Source organism: Microcaecilia unicolor, chromosome 6 (assembly GCF_901765095.1).
Source record: "Microcaecilia unicolor chromosome 6, aMicUni1.1, whole genome shotgun sequence".
NCBI lineage: Eukaryota > Metazoa > Chordata > Amphibia > Gymnophiona > Siphonopidae > Microcaecilia > Microcaecilia unicolor.
The window spans coordinates 317,764,567-317,770,924 of record NC_044036.1 but is presented as its reverse complement, the minus strand read 5'-3'; positions in this window follow the sequence as shown (position 1 = coordinate 317,770,924).

The following is a 6,358-nucleotide window of genomic DNA, read 5'->3' as shown; positions in this document are numbered from 1 at the left end:
AGCAAGAGGGTAAAGAACACATATTTAGGATAACCGTGCTTGTAATATAGCTGCAACTAACTAATGCTAAATGTTAAAAGAAAAAGCGCTATACTACTGGGAAATCCAGTAAAAAAAAAGTACAGATTTCGGGGCACATCAGGGATGAGGGTATTATGCCTATGGGAAGGCCTGTTTACAGGTAAGTTTTCAGGGCACCTTTAAAACTCAGGGGCCCTTTTACTAAGCCGCATAAGCGCCTATGCGCACCCAACGCACGCAAAACTGGAGTTACCGCGTGGCTCTTGCGGTAATTTCATTTTTGACATGTAGGTCATTCCCTCCCAGTTACCGCATGAGACGTTATCGCTAAGTCAAATGGCTGGCGTTAAGGTCTCAGACCCAAAATGGACACGCGGCAATTTTCATTTTGCCGCAAGTTAAAAAGGCATTTTTTACAAGTGTGCTGAAAAATGATTCTGCGTGCGTCCAAAACAGGCATCTATATTACCGTATGCCATTTTTCAGCGCACCTTTGTAAAAGGGCCCCACAAATAGGAAGGCTCTGCTATAAGGGAAATCGGAAGTGAGTTCCAAAGGGATAGGGCAACTATACTGAAGCAGGAGTGACAAATGGTGTCACTGCAAATATGGTGATGGGAAGGCACCATAAGAAGATGCTGAGTAGATGACCTAATAGTGCAGGAGCTAGATTCTATGAGAAAGGAACCTGAAGGATTGTTTTCAAGCACAACAACTGGTCAGCTTATAGTGTTAGTAGGGAAATTTTATTACAGTGAAGTGAAGTTTATATGTTAGAAAATAATTAGAGAAATGTATTGCTCTTGATTGTGACTTTTCAGAGCATATAGTCCTCACATTCAGTGACATCAATGTGCTTTTTTATTCTGGACTCCTTTACCCTATTTTAGTAAGAATATTCCCTGTTTACTAAGCCATATGGTAATGCCAACACAGCCCATTCAAAGTAAATGGACTATGTCAGCATTAGCATATGGCAGTCACTAGCACAGCTTAGTAAACAGTGGGGGGGAGGGGGATATTATGCTTTTCCTTAATTGGTTTTATAACTAAATACAAAACAGGAAACATCTCAATGCTATTTTCTCTTGTTACTTGTGCACAGTTACACTTACACAGTCCCATAGACTGCAGGCTCAATGTGGCTTACATTTGCCGTAATGGCGATTGCCATTCCGGACTACAAATATGCACATGGTTTTGCAATCAAGTGCGTACAAACATGGTGAAAGAATGCATTGTGATCTTGCGTACATATTAGTACATGGTTTTACAATCAAGTGCGTACATACATGGTAGAAGAATACATTGTGATCTTGTGTAGGTGTCGGCATTATGTAGTTGCTCAGGTGAGGACATTAGGGTGAGAGTATTAGTGTATGGCAGTGAGGTTAGTCAGCATTTTGTGGTTGCATAGTAGTTGATATTAGATTAGAAGTGGTATTATTTGTTCATTAAGGTCATTGAGTTTGCTTGGTTGCGTGATTAGAGTTGGACCAATCTTAATCTTCATTCTTATTGTTTGGTAATTAGGACGGTTGTTTGTTGTATGCCTTCTTGAATAAGTCAGTTTTCAGTAGTTTTCGAAAGATGGTTACCTCTTGCGTTATCTTTATGGTCTTCGGAAGCGCATTCCATAGCTGCGTGCAAATGTAGGAGAAGCTGGTTGCGTAAGTGGACTTGTATTTTAATCCTTTGCATTTGGGGTAATGGAGGTTGAGGAACGTACTTGCTGATCTTTTTGCGTTCCTAGCAGGCAGGTCTATGAGGTCTGTCATATAGGCCGGAGCATCCCCGTCATCCCCGTGTATAATTTTGTGAACCATGGTACATACTTTGAACGCAATTTGTTCTTTTAGAGGGAGCCAGTGCAGTTTTTCTCTTAGGGGTTTGGCGCTTTCGTATTTTGCTTTCCCGAATATGAGTCTAGGTGCTGTATTTTGGGCTGTTTGCAGCTTCTTAATGATTTGTTCTTTACAACCTGCGTAAATTGCATTACAATAGTCTAAGTGGCTCAGCACCATTGATTGTACTAGGCTGCGGAATATGTCCCTTGAGAAGTAAGGTTTGATTCTTTTGAGTTTCCACATGGCGAAGAACATTTTATTTGTTGTATTTTTCGCATGGTCTTCAAGTGTGAGATTACGGTCAATCGTAACTCCTAGAATTTTCAGGCTGTCCGAGACCGGGAGAGTATAGTTTAGAGTGTTTATAGTATTGTTTTTATTTGAGTTGTATTGTGAAGATAAGATGAGACATTGTGTCTTTTCTGCGTTTAGTTTCAATTGAAATGCATCCACCCATTAATTCATTATTTGGAGGCTATGTTGGATTTCTTTTGTAATTTCTGTTAGGTCATGCTTGAACGGGATGTATATCGTGACATCATCTGCATAGATGTATGGGTTAAGGCCTTGGTTGGATAGCGATTTAGCTAGAGGTGTCATCATTAGGTTGAATAAGGTTGGTGACAACGGTGATCCTTGTGGAATGCCACATTCTGGTGTCCATGGTATTGACGTTTTTGATTTTGAGATCACTTGGTAGGTTCTAGCTTCTAGAAATCCTTGGAACCATTTTAGTACGTTTCCTCCAATCCCAAAGTAGTCTAGGATGTTCAAGAGTATTTGGTGGCTAATCATGTCAAACGCGCTGGACATGTCGAATTGAAGGAGCAGCACACTGTGTCCAGTTGCTATTAGTTATTTGAATTTGGTTATGAGGGTAGTTATCACTGTTTCCGTACTATGGTTGGATCGGAATCCTGATTGTGATTAATGTAGTATTTTGAATTTGTCTAAGTAGTTGGTAAGTTGTTGTGTTACCATACTTTCCATTATTTTGACAATCAGGGGGATGGATGCCACTGGTCGATAATTGGTCGTGTCGTTTAATTTTTTCTTTAGGTCTTTGGGTATTGGTGTGAGTAATATGTTTCCTTTGTCTTTGGGAAAGAGTCCATGTTATAGCATGTAGTTCAGGTGTGTTGTGAGTTCTGTTTTGAAGCGTTTGGGGGCGGACCTTACTAGATAGCTAGGACAAGTGTCCAATTTGGAGTGGGTTTTGGAAAATTTGTTGATTGCTTGAGAAATAGTGTTTTCGGTTAATAGATCGAAGCTATTCCAAATTCGATCCGCTGGGTATTCACCGGGGGTTGGGTCCATGCAATCCATACATTTTTCGTGGTCAGTGGTGTTGAGTGGTAACGTGGACCGTAATTTTATAATTTTCTCGTTGAAGTACTTGGCAAGGTCATCTGTCGATGGGATGTCTGTGCTGGTTGTTGTAATTGGTGTAGTGTCTATTAGTTTATTTACGAGTTGGTATAACTTGTGTGCGTCTTTGTAGTTAGGTCCTATTTTGGTTCTATAGTATGCTCTTTTGGTTTGCTTTATTGTGTATTTGTATTTTCTTTGTTGTTGTTTCCATTCATTTAGTGTTTGTTCGTCTTTCCTTTTCTTCCACATCCGTTAAAGTCTTCTAACCTGTGTTTTTAGTATTTTTAGATCTTCATTGAACCATGGTATTGAGTTTTTTCTTCGTGTGGTCTTTTGTTGTAATGGTGCAATTTTGTCTAGTGTGTTCTTACATCTGTCGTCCCAGTTTTGAAGGAAGTGTTTAGAGTCTGTTTGCGTTGTCCATTCATCACTGTATATATTTTGCCAGAATGTCGTAGGGTAAATTTGGCCTCTCGTCATATAGGTTGTGGGTTCTTGTTTGGGTTGTGTACCTTTTTTCCGCCATTGTAAGTTAAAGTTTAGTTTGTAGTGATCTGACCATGGTATCTCTGTCCACTTTGTGTCTGATATTGTGATATTTAAGTCTGAGGATAATTTGTATGTGATAAGATCACTTGTGTGTCCTTTTTCGTGGGTGGCTTGCATGCTGGGCCATTTAAGGTCCCATAACTGGAGGAAGTCTTTGCATTCACGTGCATTGGTTGTGTTAGGGTCTTCTAGGTGTATATTTATGTCTCCGGTTATTATTATATTGGCGTTAGATACACAGGTATTCGATATGAAATCCGTAAATTGTGACTGACTTTCTTTCCAGTTGCCTGGTGGTCTGTAAAATAGGACAATATTTAGGTTGTCAATCAGATCTATGTGGTTGATCCTAACAGAGGCAATTTCGAGTATCGGTGTTATAGACTCGGCAGTTGTTGTTACCGTATAGTGAGATCTATAGATTAGTGCTATTCCTTCTCCTCTCTTTTCTTTCCTTGTCCAGTGGATGATTTTATAGTCTGGCGGACAGAGTTCCAGTATTATGGGATCTTTTTGGTCGCGGATCCAGGTCTCGCTGATGATTAGTAGGTCGAGTTTTTCTGTGGTGATCCAGTCTGTTATGATAATTGTTTTGCTAACTATAGATCTGGCGTTTGTGTATCCCACTTGGATTTGTTTGTATGGGTCTGTTTTTGGTGTTGTGTGGATTTTTATTAGGTGACGTTCCTTTGTTTTGGTTGTGCTTGTGGTTCCCTTCTGTTGTTGTTGTCCGCTTGTTGTCGTTTTTTCCTTGTTTGGGTGTTTGTCAGATTGGTGTGTTATTTTGTATCCTGTCGGCCTGCTGTGGGTATGTAGTATGGGTATCATGTTATTATCTATGAGTGGAGTGTTTGGGGTGGTGTGATATGGTATTAAGGTTGTTAGGAACAGTAATACTGCACTATATTGTGATGTTGTGAAGTACTTATCAGGCATTTCAATTCAGGATGATTTATAGCTACTGTGCTTAATGATGTTATATAATACTAAGCAATCAATTATAGTTCCTGTACAGGCTGCGATGCAGTATAAAGATGTTATATAATACTAAGTAGTTAATTATAATTCAGGGTATCTCAATGCTGCGATGCAATGTAAGCAACTACCGTTCAGTATGATTCAATATTGCAAGACATGTTATTGTTGTTAGAAACAATTTCATTCTAATGCAGTGCAAGCAGTAAACATTCAGTTCAGTATTATTCAATGTTGCAGGACTTGTTGTTGTTGTTGTTAGAAACCAATTTCAGTCTGATGCGATGCTATAGTGTTGATTATGAGTCTAGGCTTCAAACAGGTAATGGTTCAGTCTATAATATAGACTGTTGACATATGATAGACAACATACATTGCCTTACGAAGCAATTTGATGCTGCAAAGTTATACAAAAGGATAACTTGATTTTATACTCTACAAATCATGCATTAGGGATCTGGCAACAAAAGGATAGTTAGATTTTATACTCTACAAATCATGCATTAGGGCTCTGGCATCAATGGCAGTGTTAAAGTACAAAATAACTCAGATATGCACCTACAAATTATTATTGTACCATTCATATAGAGCATTAGTAATGATCAATGATCAAGCACTATCACTTTAATCCTTATGTCAAATAAGGTCTATCTATAGTCGATGACCTAATGTATGTTACAATCCTATCTATCACTCAGGAACTTATATGCTATACCATAACGTATTCTTCTTTACCATGTATGTATGCACCTTAATGCAATGCCTTTGTAACTCTGCTACCCGGAAATGGTAACCGCCATTACGGCAAATGTAAGCCACATTGAGCCTGCAAATCGGTGGGAAAATGTGGGATACAAATGCTACAAATAAATAAATAAAACTATAAATTTACTGCATCACTTTAACTCTGGAATTAATATAATTTATTACAACCGGTGGGAGTCTTTCAGTTATTTTTAGAAGAATCAATATTACAATAAGCATAAGTTCTTTGCCTTATGTTTACTATTTAGTAGGATTTATTTACTGCCTTTTTGAAGGAATTAACTCAAGGTAGTTTACAGCAAAAATAAGTCAAACATAAGCAACAGACAATTACAGCAGTAAAAATATTCAAACAACAATACAAAGTATAGTATACTACATTACAAAGTCAACACAATAAAACATTTTAATAGACAGCATAGGGTGTAAAAAAAGATGGAACATATAGATAATAAAATAGAGTAACAGGAGTAAGAAAATAAGGCACTAATTTAAAGAAAGTTGCTTGAATATTATCTTAGCTAGGGTAGCAGTGGATAAGTATGTCCTGCTATAGTATGTGCACTCGCACTCTGTAATACCATTCTATATTCCAAAATTCAAACAATAAGGTTTATCCAGCAGGTGAGTTTTGAGAAGCAGATGTAGCGTCTGAGAAGACTAATCATGTCTCAGCTTCAGCGGCTGTCCAGTAAAATGCCTGTAAACATTTCATCACACTGCTGTTGTTGTCGTAAGTTGTCAATAATTTAGAGTGCAAATGGTAAGATATCAAATAGAACAAACCATAAGACAGGCTTGATATGGATGTTATATGCTTTGTACTTTAA